Here is a 12,071-nt window from a genome sequence, read left to right on the forward strand (position 1 = left end):
AGAGAGAGAGAGAGAGAGAGAGAGAGAGAGACCATAGTGTTGGTAAGGTTGATTGCCATACCCACTCCAGTGGAGTCTGCATGACAAGTCCAAAAGCTTGGTCGTAGTCCTGAGGCAAAATGTTTCACAGAAACTGGTCTCCTGGGGTCCTGGGGTCCTTGGTGTCCTTGAGATAGTCCATGGAGGATTTTGCATGCTTTCTTTCAGTATTGTTTTATTATAGTCCCCAAGGAATGATTTGACAAATAGCCAAGTTAGATTGACCATTGCTTCCTGGCTTCCACTGGTGTCCCAATATCCTAGTCAATTGTTAAGCTGACCTTGGGCTTTAAATTTCATAAGAATGTTACTTATTCAGACGAAATACCTCCAGTGTTGACAGAGAGATTGTGAAAGAAATCAGGCATTGCAGTTTACTAGAAAAGAGTTAGAAATCTCAGGGCAAGTTCAACAAGGTAAACTTAGAATTCTCAATACAGTCACGTATGGCAGACTACATTCCATAATAGTAGAAAGAAGGTGGGTTGTGGTTTAAGAAGGCACTAAAGTAAATACTTAGAATAACAGCTGAGTCACTCCCATGTACAGGAATTTGCAATGGCCTAGCGAGAAGGTAGATTATACAATGAACTAGAATTGGAACTATGGCTAGGGTGTGAAGCCCTTACCCCTGACTTCTAAGAATAAGCTGACCTTAGACAGGGCTGATTTTAATCTCAGTTGTAAACACTGCCTGGTTTCTGTTAGCTTTTATGTATGCATTTCTCTGTTTTGTGTAGAGTCATTATGCATCGGATGACCTTAATGTATCTTGGCTGATGTATTACCTAATTTCCTTGTTTTCTTCTGTAATGACTATATGAGTCCGATGCTCACTTTGAAAGATTACACTCAGATTCAGCACTCTCTTGTGCTCTTGTCTGTTTGTCACTCGCTGAATCCTTGCCCACCTGAGTACCAGAACTCTGATTCTCCTCCAGTTTGAGGGACTCCAACTGGGTTCAGCCCATGGCAGTTGGCTTCAGCACTTCCATTGAGACAACCTTCATTTTCTCATTTCTAAAGCTCTTAACATTTTATCTTGCTTTCTTATTGTAAAAAAAGGAAGTGACCTGTCAGAAGCCATAATGGAACAAGCTAATAACTAGCAGGTGATCATTCTGAAGTGGCCTGCTTCAGATTATTATATAATCTGCAACAAGTGAGCCCTCATTAAGCAAGGCTGAGAGGGACTCATTTTAGGAAAGATTCTTGCTATTAATATGATTTTCCTGTTATTATTATACACATAGAGCAATCAATAAGTAGTGGCACACCCCTTTGGAGCAGATCTCTGCAGATCCACGAAGATGTACTATCTTGTAGTGACGCTATATAGACAAATAGATGACTTAAGTCTTAATGATGATCCTATAAGAATTCCTAAAATTATATCTGTGATTATTAAGCTCTTTTATAGTGGAACTGCTGTTAGGTCCTTTTCTGATAGTCAAAGCTGCAATGAGAACTCTGTCAGTCTCCCAAGTGTCACCAGTTAATTGATCTTAGATGGTAACCAGACTTTCTCCTAACCAGAGCACATTCCAAGAGGTTGTAAAACAATTAACCAAAGGTCATAAAAAGGGAACTAATGAGTTATTAAAGGTGTTATGTCAGAAGATAAAATATCTATCTATATGAAACTTCACTAATAACTTAGTTATGGTTTTAAACCTTCAGTGAAGCTGTGGAACTGAGAGAGGTAATGGATGTTTTGCTAGATAATTGCTCCTGATGGATATGCATGTAAACATTCGCTGTTGTATACCTCTATTTCAATTTATGATTTGATTTTCTGTGTGAAATTGTGATGAACTTTGTAACATCTCATCATGTATTCTGAAACATGTATAAGTACTGAGGACAAAGAGATGAGCAAGATCAATAGAGGAGACGTTTTTCCCTTTCCCCACTTAGACTAGAATCCTTTCCCTTTCCCCACTTAGAGAATGTTTCCCTCCCCCCACCCCACCCCCGCTTAGGATCTTTCTGTTTTTCCCCTTAGATAGCTTTCCTAGGAAACCTTTTACAACTTATTAATAAACTCTATAATCACTTCTCTAAGTGTCTTCTCTTCCTGTGACTTCCTACTAGCAGGCTGAAAGTTAGAGCCCAGCAGTTCCTGCTGAGATAGAACAAAGGCTGCATTGCTTAATCCTCCACCGTTAGGCTACAGGTGTTAATTGCCTAAACCAGCAGTCATTTACCCTCAGAAAGAGCAAGAAAGTTTTTAGGACTTTTTAGAAGTTATCATCAGCATGTCAGTATAATTAGAGAGCTAGAAAGCCCCTAGACCCTCAGACTTTAAAGCCATCACCAGAGTCCTACTCTGTGACTCCACCACTACTCTGGCCCTGTCCAGGAGGCTCCCTGCAGTGACCACTGCTAAACAAAGGCATTAAACTATGCTACTTATAAACACACCTTAGATTTCTCTGAAAGCCTTGGCCAACAAAGCTGAATTGTCACTGAAACTGAACACATTCTTTGAATGTAAGCAGCAGCATTTCGCATCTCTTCCTTCCCCAGAGCCCCTCAGACAAACCAGAAGGATTCCATAGCATGCAGGAAGGAAAATGTCAACTGGGCACAATTTGTATCTAGTCCTGTTCTTTCACTTTATGCAAATTGAATAAACAGAGTTTATAACACACCAAGGAGGGAGCAAAACACAAATTCAAAAGGATGGTGGAGATGAGATATATATAGAGAGAAAATATAAAAACCCAAGAACTAGAAGTTCATTCCATTCATGTGTAAATTGTGCTACTCACACTTTTGCAGTGTAAACTAATCCGGTTGTACTTAAAAGCACAGAGGATTCACTGTATATATAATACAAAGAGAAGTCTTATACAAAGTAAGTCCATATTCCAGCATTCTAAAAAATTTAAGGGTCTTTCCTACACACATCCATTCATACATATGGACACACATACAAACAGATTTACTAAAATACTGCTGAGTTGTCATTTGTTTAAATTTCTTAAATTTAAAAAGGAAATGTTTTTTCACTTTCACTTGCTTTCTCATACATTAAGCTCACTGGAGAGCTGAAAACTACAACTGATGTTTCAGAGTAGGGGGATGGACCACACCCCAAACCCAAATGTTATGTCTAGTACATCTAGTCCCAGAGAAGAAGTTTAATCCTCTACTGTCAAGGCAGTAGATCCTTGGCCATAAAAGCCTCCTTTTCATATTTTCCCCTCCTTGTTCAGTGAGTTTTCAGCATCCTCATACGCTCAGTGTACTAGCTGGTGTCTGTCAACTTGCTATGAACAATACGGTCACCTGGGAAATGACAATCTCTAGCAGGCCTCTATCAGACCAGTCTTTGGGCATGATCATGGGGTATATTCTAGATTAATGATTGATCTGATGGGGACTAGCCCACTGTGAGCAGTACCATCTCTAGGTATGTGTTCCTGGATTGGGATGGAAAGCAAGCTGAACAAGCCAGGAGGAGCCAACCAGTTAACATCATTCCTCCTTGAGTTCCTGCCTTGACTTTCCTCACAGATGCACTGTTACCTGATAGTGCAAGATCACATGAACCCTGTCCTCCCTGTGTGGCTTTTGTCCAGTGTTTTAACACAGCAATAGAAAGCAAGCTAGGACACTAATTAGTATCACAGAGTGGGAGGTTGCTGTGACAGACCTGATCATGTGTGTGTGTGTGTGTGTTTCTCTTTGGAGAATTGTGAAAGTGGAAAATAGAGTGGTCAGACCTGAAAGGGATCCTTGTATGGAAGAATGGAAGATAGGCTTGCCAATATAAAGCCCAACCGACTCTGTTTTTTGAAGAAACTCCATTTTGTGTGAGACTAGGGACTAAACTCCAATTCCGGGGGGGGGGGGGACAAACAAACACAAAGTCCACTTGGGCAAACATCCCAATAGCAGGGTCAAGGTGCATAGAGATAACTTCAGACGCCCTGCAGAAAATAGATAACTTAGCCATCCTGTTTGTCAGGTGTCTTTGCCCCCATGTTTGCTTCCTGCATATTACACCACAAATGCAGTTGTTAAAATATTAACTTGCTGACCCGAATAGAAATTCCCCAAGCTTGCTGTAACTATAATAAATACCCCACACCCCTAACCTCGAGGCTCTCACTCTGACCTGTTGTGGTGGGAATAGTTAGAGATCTTGCTTGTGAGCTCATAATAAAGACCCTATGTGTTTGCATAGGAATTGGCTCCTCAGTGGTCTTAGGGGTCCCTGTCACTTGGGCATAACAGCAAGCAGATAATGGCAGACTGCCTGTTTTAATTTCAGAGGAAAGTTTCGGTGTACCTTTAAGAGTCATTTTGTGTGATATTCTCAGATTAAGAATCCATGTAAGTGAAACTTTTGCTTTATTGAGACAATATGCATTGCCTAGACAGGGCTGAACGGTTACTTATAATTAACAAGAAAGCAATATCCTTGAGGTAAATCTTCTGAGTAGTATCTCCTCAGGGTCAGCACATCAATGTTGTGCTTTACAGGGCCAAAGGCTGCATCTGCAGCTGACAGCTGTACTTGGAGGTGTGTAAACACCTGCCATGTAGAACTAGTGTTGGCAACATAAAAGCTGTAGAACTGAGGGGCTCATGGAAAGACGCTAAGGCTTGGCACCAGAAGACATCATTAATAAATGTTCCATATTAGGAATAGTGGGGCCCTGAGATTTGTTTCTGAAGGCTCTGCATCAGATGGCTAGGCTGGAAGCAGAGTGCCACACACTGGAGAGAGGAGATAACTGTCTTCTGGAATGCCTGACAAAAGGGAAAAAGAAACCAGAATGTATAGCTGGAAGCATATAGAGTCAATGCTTTCTCTTTTAGTTCATTTAGAGTGATGTGCATTTTGGGCATGCATGCCTGCCTTGTCTCATTGGATTAACTATTTAACATAGCGCAGCAGTCTCGGTAGAGGAGCTACCCGCAACAAAAGTAAGTGATTGGCAAAAATTTGTCTATAGCCATGGGTCCTACTTCAGTGTCTCGCTTCTCCCACCTGGAATGAGCTCACTCATTCCTGTCTGAACAGACTGAGGCAGTGCTGTAGAATAGGCAACATGATTTCTGGATTTTTAAAATTGTTTTTATTCTATATGGAATTAGTAGCTATTCCTCTCAACATCACTATTTTTCACACAATGAATTTCATAGCATGTAGAACATGAACACCGAGAAGCAGAAGACAGTTTAGCTAAGGAGCTCAAATTCCGGATTCGAATTGGCCCTGGCTTATGTACCAAATCCCCATTCCATGCTTCCTGTCACTGCTGTCCATAAATCCTATATTTCTCTAAGCTGATGAAGGACAGTAATAATTCATATTATGATCCTACAACGACATAATCACAATCCTGCTTGCCTGGTACCTGACATAGAGAAAATTCTCGAGGTGTGTGTGTGTGTGTGTGTGTGTGTGTGTGTGCATGCATGCGTGCAAGGGGATGTTTGTTTGTGTCTGTGGGGGATTCTGTGTCTATAGAGAAGTCCCTGTGTGTGTTAGTGTGTCTATGTGTCTGTGTGTGTGTGTGTTAATGGTGATAAAAATGCAATGACTGCTCAATACTAGTATGTTCTAGCACTGAGAGGCGATTCAGTCACTGACAAAATTTTTTAAAATGGAGGCCACTATTGTTGCCCCAGACCATGCCACTTTTTCTGATAAGTTCCAAATGTATTATTATGACATGTGATCAAAGTTCATGCGAGTGTGAAACTAGTTCCGAGATGAGTTGTCATGTGAAAGAAATAATATACTCAAAAATCTATCACTCTTAGAACCCCTTGGCCTCATTAAGGACAACAATGACAACCAGTCTGAGAAATCTATTGGTGACAACACAATTACTTCCAGTCCGCATTGCACAGGTGAGTTTCTATGTGGTGAGGCTCTTAGATATGCATGGGAAATGCTGGCCTTCAATACATTTCTCCTTAATCCCCAACCCCATCCACCCTGTGAATGTGACCAGGGTTTAGAGACTTTCTTTTGTACACACTTATCCAGATTCTGTCAACTGAGACGAGATAGACACCTCAGGAATTCTATTGCTTGCCATTTCTTAATATGGCACGACTGTTTAAAAGAACAGACATCCAAACTATTTTCATAATTTCTTTTTATAACTATTATGGGTAATTTCATTTGATTCATTACAGAAAGTGTATTCATTTCCTTAATCCCTTTCTGGCATTAATCAAATATTTTTTGAGCCAGAAGTTACCAATCTAAATATGCTGGCACTTTCTAAGACATTCCAGCTTCCTGGAAAAGCTCTTGAATACTTGATTATGAGTTTCCTTATTTTATTTATATAAATTTATATATAAACTAAGTTAGCATGGGAAAACACTATTGTATGACCAAGTCTATTTCTCTTTGGCTTGGCTAAAATGAAAAGAATAATATGTAACGTGCAAAATTTCTATTGTAAATTCAAGTATTTAAGTCATGTATATTCTATTGTTTGCATACCAACAGAATTATCATTTAGAAATCCAATCACTATCCACTGTTTTGCAGGGCCACCTCAGAATTATCTTTTATAATTAAAAGTATCAACCTTCTACAACTCCAAATGCTTTCATCGTTCTTAGAGTCTATTCGCACTTTTCTCTGCTGTACTAACTTCCTGTCAAGCACTCCTCCACTGGACACAGCTCCCAGATTCCTGGTCTGTGATCTGCTTGCAGCATTCTTCTGTCCACTCCATGGATGTTGGTACATTCTTCTGTAAGATGAAAACTTCAATTATTTTTCTTGTTCTCAGAGATCATCTTAGATATAGAACACAGATAAGTGATCCACTAAATGTATTGTTTGATTGACTAGTTTTGCCGTCACTTAAGCCCTGGTGACTTACACTAGTTATCCCTGCACTTTAGAAGTTGGAGTGGAATTGTAAATTAGGTGCCAGCTTGCATGTGTGGTAAACTCTCATAACATGTAAAATGAGAATAAATTAACAAACTAATTTTGGCAAAATACAGAGTGTGCCAAGATAGCAGAAAAAGTGAATAGGGATTGGATCGTAGAGCCCTGGTGATAGACCGCTGTGAGAATGCTCCAATGCTTTTATGACAGTGGGACCAAGAGGGCCCTTCCACAATCTCATGAATGGTTATGGGGAAGAATGAATAGAGGGTTTTCAAGAGATTGCTATGGTTGAAGAAAAACTGATGTAGATTAAGTAACAAAAGCAAATACCTAAAACAGAAGCCCAGCTACATGAAAACTTTTTAAAATCACACAAATACATAAATAATAAAGAATCTTTTTTTAAAGGGAAAATGGAAAAATAAGAAATACAGATGAATGACAATGGAAAGTCTTGTAAATGACTAAGGAGTCCTTTTACATGAAAAAAAAAAAGTGGCTATAGTCTCGTCAGAAAATGAGAAAGACAAAAATTGAATATTCAAGCCAAGAAACGGAAAAGGCAAGCATCTTTTCCACAGAAGAAAGGAAAACAAAAAAGAAAACATCCAGTAACTCGCATTTTGTATTGTCTGTCCTTTTTTTTTTTTTGCCATAGACCAGGTACTGACACATAGTAAGAGTCCACTGACTGTTGAGTGAATGAACCCAGAGCCTTCTGTTGATGATGTCAGTGAGGCTGCAAAGCAGGCTGCTGCCCCTTGTGACGCTAACCATCTTCCCACTATATGTAATTACTGAACTAAAGCAGGAGAACTTAAGGAGCGTCTTCAGGAAAAGCATGACTGTGTTTACGTAGCAAATAAGATACTTAATAGAATAGAACAGGAAATTTCACAAAAAAAAAAAAAAAAAAAAAAAAAAAAAAAAAAAAAAAAAAAAAAAAAAAAAAAAAAACCAGTGGAAACATGGAGATGACCTTTTCTTTCTGAACCCTGTAATGAGGTTAATAACAGTATAAACTTCAGAGGACTTATTACGTGCATTTTATCCAGAATTAACCTAACTCTGTACATCAAACATTTAACTAAGGCAGTTGAACACACGCAGGAATGAACTCAAGTGCTCCCACCTCCTCTGGTCCCTCTCCAGTCCTGGAATAACATAGATACCCTATGAATGACTTAGATAGGAACTCAAAATCCCAGTGCTATTTAAATCATAATGCATGCATGGGATTTCAGAGGCCTAAATTTCTAAATACAAAACTAAAGTAGATGTTTCAATGAAAATTCTGCTTCTTTTTCTTAACTGTTTCTTGGTTCTTTGTGAAATTCCCATCATGCACCCAATTCCAGTCAGATCCACCCATGCCCTCCACCCTTGCAACCTCCCTGGCAACAGAGGGAAAAAAAAGTATTGTTGTAGAAACTGTAGTGTGTCTATAATTCTTTGCTTGTGAATGTTCATTACAATGACTTCTTGGCCTGGTACAAGGCTTCTAGCTTCTGCTATTCTATCAATACTTTAACCTCACTGAGACCCCTTTCTGATATCCGGTTGCTAACCTATGTTACGGAAATTCTGTGGTTTTGGATCTGTAGGACTGGGCCCCTTCCTACTCTCCAGCAGCTCATTGATGTGGAAGATTCTGAGATGGACATTCAAAGCCCAGGATCTGGACCTGAGAGGTACTTAAGCTGATCAGCCCACTGGCTCTCCCATTCTCACATCCTCAGGACAGCTCACCAGCAATTCCCACCACCCATGCCACCTCCACATGCTACCCAGGCAAGGTGCAGGGCCCAGTCTCCTGAGTGTCATAACAGGTGAGGGTCAGGGACCTCTCTCTTGCTGTCATGACACCAGAGCCAGCTCTCCTACCTGCCATAGGTGGCAAGGGATGAGAGTTGGGAAAGGGCATCTCTCCCTCTCCCATGTCACCACAAGACAGACAAGTAGCTGAGCAAGATCTCCCATGCTCACTCCCTCTGCCACCAAGGTCAGCTCTACTGTAATGCTCAGGCAAGGTACAGGGTATGTTCTTGAAAATGCTACAGCAGGTAAGGGGTAGGGCCAGTTCTCTGGATCACTTCCACCTTGTCCAAGGCTGAAGTCCCAGGCAGGGTTTTCTTCTGTTCTCTAGCTTGCTCTCATCCTTGGAGTCTGTCCAAGCCTCCCTGGGGCTGAATTGGTGTTCATCTCGGGATAGCTTTCTGTCTGGGCCCCATGGCTCCAGACTGAAGGCCATCTCAAGCTTGCTTATTTTAGGGAATGTTATACTACTAATCATACAAATGTCCATAGGTTGGAACACTGACTGTAGACATTGCCTCTTTCCTTTCTGTCACCTACTGACACACATGTGACACAGCAGCCACACCTGCAATGCCTATAGGGGCAGTGAAAATTCTATTTTTATAGCAAGAAATAATAAAATGATAGTAGTATTCCTTTGTAAAATTTTCTCGTTGATTTAATTATGTCTGTGTGTCCATAGTTGGGAGGTATGTGCATATAAGTGTGAGTGTGTCACTGTTAGATTCAGTTACAAGTCATCATGAACCACCTCATATAGCACTTGAAATCAAACTCAGATTCTCTGCAAGAGCAGTGTGTGCTCTTCATTGTTGAGCCATCTCTTAAACCCCAATAATAACGTTCCTTAGAAATGAGATGATGATCTCTTTCTCAGTTCTTTTTTTAATTGAAATAGATTCTTTTCTCATATAATATATACTGACCAGTTTCCCCTACCCCAACTCCTCCCAGCCCACCCTCCATCTCTCCTCTCCCTCAGATTCACTTCCCCTCTGTTTTCCATTCAGAAAAGGGCAGGCCTTCAAGAGACAATAACCAAACATGGCAAAAGAAGATACAATAAGACAGGGCAAAAGCCCTCTTACTGAGGCTTGATACGGCAACCCAATAAGAAGGAAAGAATCCCAGGAGCAGACAAAGGAGTTAGAGAGGTGCCTGCTCCTGTTGAGGGAAATGATCAGGAAGGTGGTTTTCCTAAGATGATGCTTATCCACTGCACTCTTTCTTGCTTTGGTACACAAGCTCCTTTCAGCCAGACTCTGTCTATCTCAGCATGTGGCTTTCTTTCTATAGTCTAGTGTAGCTGATAAGGCTGTGGCCATAGTGTGTGCACCCCACCCAATATGTGGAAGCAGGGAAAGAAGAGCACACTGCCTCTCCTAAATTCATATGCAGCACTCCTACCTGTATCCAATTATCCAAATCTCAACCTGTAAGATGTAACTAACTGCAAAAACCTAATCTAGGCAACTAGAATGGCAGCTGGGAATGGTGAGTTCTAGTGAGCATGAAGAGAGAGAGAGAGAGAGAGAGAGAGAGAGAGAGAGAGAGAGAGAGAGAGAGAGAGAGAATATGGAGAACGTTGATATTTTGTCATATCCAGTAGCTATAATTGTGGCATTTTGCACATGATGATGTTTAGGCTTCTACTTTTCTAGAACTTTCCAAATGGGACCTGAACTTGCTCTGCCATATGCTCTCCAGTGTAAAGCTGCTAAGAATCACTCTGCACCTGTCTATTGTCAACACCAGCGTGTGCAAATGGAGTCCTGAGTTCATAACCAGAGGAATGCTAATTATGTCTTCTCTAGAAAACTATGATGTGACTTATCTGGAGTCATTTTATTCTCACTGACGTCAGTATATTTGGAGCAGGAAATGAAAGCACAGAATTTAATACACATAAAACAGATTTCTCCCAGATAATCCTCACTCTCTCTGCATCTTTTCTCTTGGTGAGTAAGTTAGCTCTTGGTATTAGATCTTACCAATAATGGAAAAAATTTAGCCCAGTATATCCTTTTATTATTATTTGGTTAGTTTTCCCTTTTTTGCTTAGATCGTTTTGTTTGGTTGGTTGACTAGTTGTCTTTATTTATTTGTTCATGCATTCATTCATTTTGCTTGGATTTATTTATTTATTCATTCATTCATTATTTTGCTTGCTTGGCTTTTATTTTTTACTTTTTGTTGTTTCTTTGCTTGTTTGGAGTTGGGGCTTCATGAAATCAGGTCTTTTTATGTATTCAGGACTTGCTTTAAACTCCCAACTCTTCTGTCTATGCATCAACCCTGTTCATTTTTTGAAATAAAACTTCAGCAGTTGCAAACATGGAAATTTATGTGAGTGGTAGAACATTTACCTGGTACCTGCAAGGCCCTGGGTTCAATCCCCAGCACCTCCCTCCCCAAAGAAAATTCGTATTAGGACACAGACAAACCTATTTATTTATATTTGCCTATGATTATTTTCATGCTACAAAGGCAGACACAATTAGTTGACTCACAAAACCTAAAATTCTGTCTGATCCTTCCAATGAAAGGTCATTAGTTACTGGCCTAGTAACCACTGTAGAAAGGGACTGGTTTGTGGGTTTCCAACTTTTACCCTTCAAGAAATACAGGGTTCTTTTTCTCTCAAAATGTCTTTTCCCTCTGAAAAAAATGTGTGAATCAACAACACTTATTAAATAATTAACATATGTAATTAGTTTGAATCACAATACTTACTTAGCAAAAGATAATCTGTAAGAACACACTGAGCTACTATTATAGCTGTGACAGGTAGTTTTATTCGGACTGTTCATCTCAAGAGAGATTCAAAAATTGACCCCAATTAATTGAAAAACAAAAGCGAGGCTGGCCTGACAGCTCAGTTGGTAAAGTGCTTGCTGTGCAAACACAAGGCCTTAGGTTTGATCCCCAGAACGCATGATAAAAGCCACACATGAGAGAAGGCACTATAATCAATACTTAGAAGGCAGCCTAGCATCAAAATCCACAAGGAAAGGGACTAAAGAAGCAATTGGATCAAACTTTGAGAGTCAACAATGTCTAACATCCATGAGTTCTGGCACCTTTCTACATATGTCTTCCTGGCTACATCAAAGGTTGAGAACCAAGAGATAATTCAAAGGCCAACTACCAATTGTCTCACCAGCCTAAGGACCAGGAGAGATGTGCCTCAGAAGACACGGCAATCTTTAAAAGGTCAGGGTAAGTGCAAACCTCTTATATGATCAGTTTTCAAATACAGAAAAATATTTTAAAACATAAATGTCAATTCAAGTTTTTTTTTCATACCCAACTTTCCTTTTCTCTCTCTCTC

General features: G+C 40.1%; 2 long non-coding RNA genes and 1 other non-coding gene across 4 annotated transcripts in view; 1 reads left to right on the forward strand and 2 right to left on the reverse strand.

Annotated features, from left to right (window-relative positions):
• Positions 1-230, reverse strand: part of LOC115065005 — an 8,492-nt gene extending 8,262 nt beyond the window's left edge. The window contains exon 1 of the long non-coding RNA XR_003844811.1: positions 62-230. This is a non-coding gene — a long non-coding RNA (uncharacterized LOC115065005). The remainder of the gene's footprint in view (positions 1-61) is intronic.
• Positions 231-4,178: 3,948 nt separating this feature from the next.
• Positions 4,179-10,746, forward strand: LOC115065009. 2 transcript variants are annotated; one of them, XR_003844821.1, is made up of 4 exons: positions 4,179-4,383; positions 5,824-5,913; positions 8,527-8,613; positions 10,402-10,746. It is a non-coding gene; the product is annotated as an uncharacterized LOC115065009 (long non-coding RNA). The 2 variants fall into 2 exon arrangements; XR_003844820.1 differs by lacking the exon at positions 4,179-4,383 and adding an exon at positions 4,883-4,980.
• Positions 9,196-9,327, reverse strand: LOC115065054. Its single transcript, XR_003844852.1, has one exon. It is a non-coding gene; the product is annotated as a small nucleolar RNA SNORA17 (small nucleolar RNA).
• Positions 10,747-12,071: the final 1,325 nt, after the last annotated feature.

Source organism: Mus pahari, chromosome 11 (assembly GCF_900095145.1).
Source record: "Mus pahari chromosome 11, PAHARI_EIJ_v1.1, whole genome shotgun sequence".
Taxonomy (NCBI): Eukaryota; Metazoa; Chordata; class Mammalia; order Rodentia; family Muridae; genus Mus; species Mus pahari.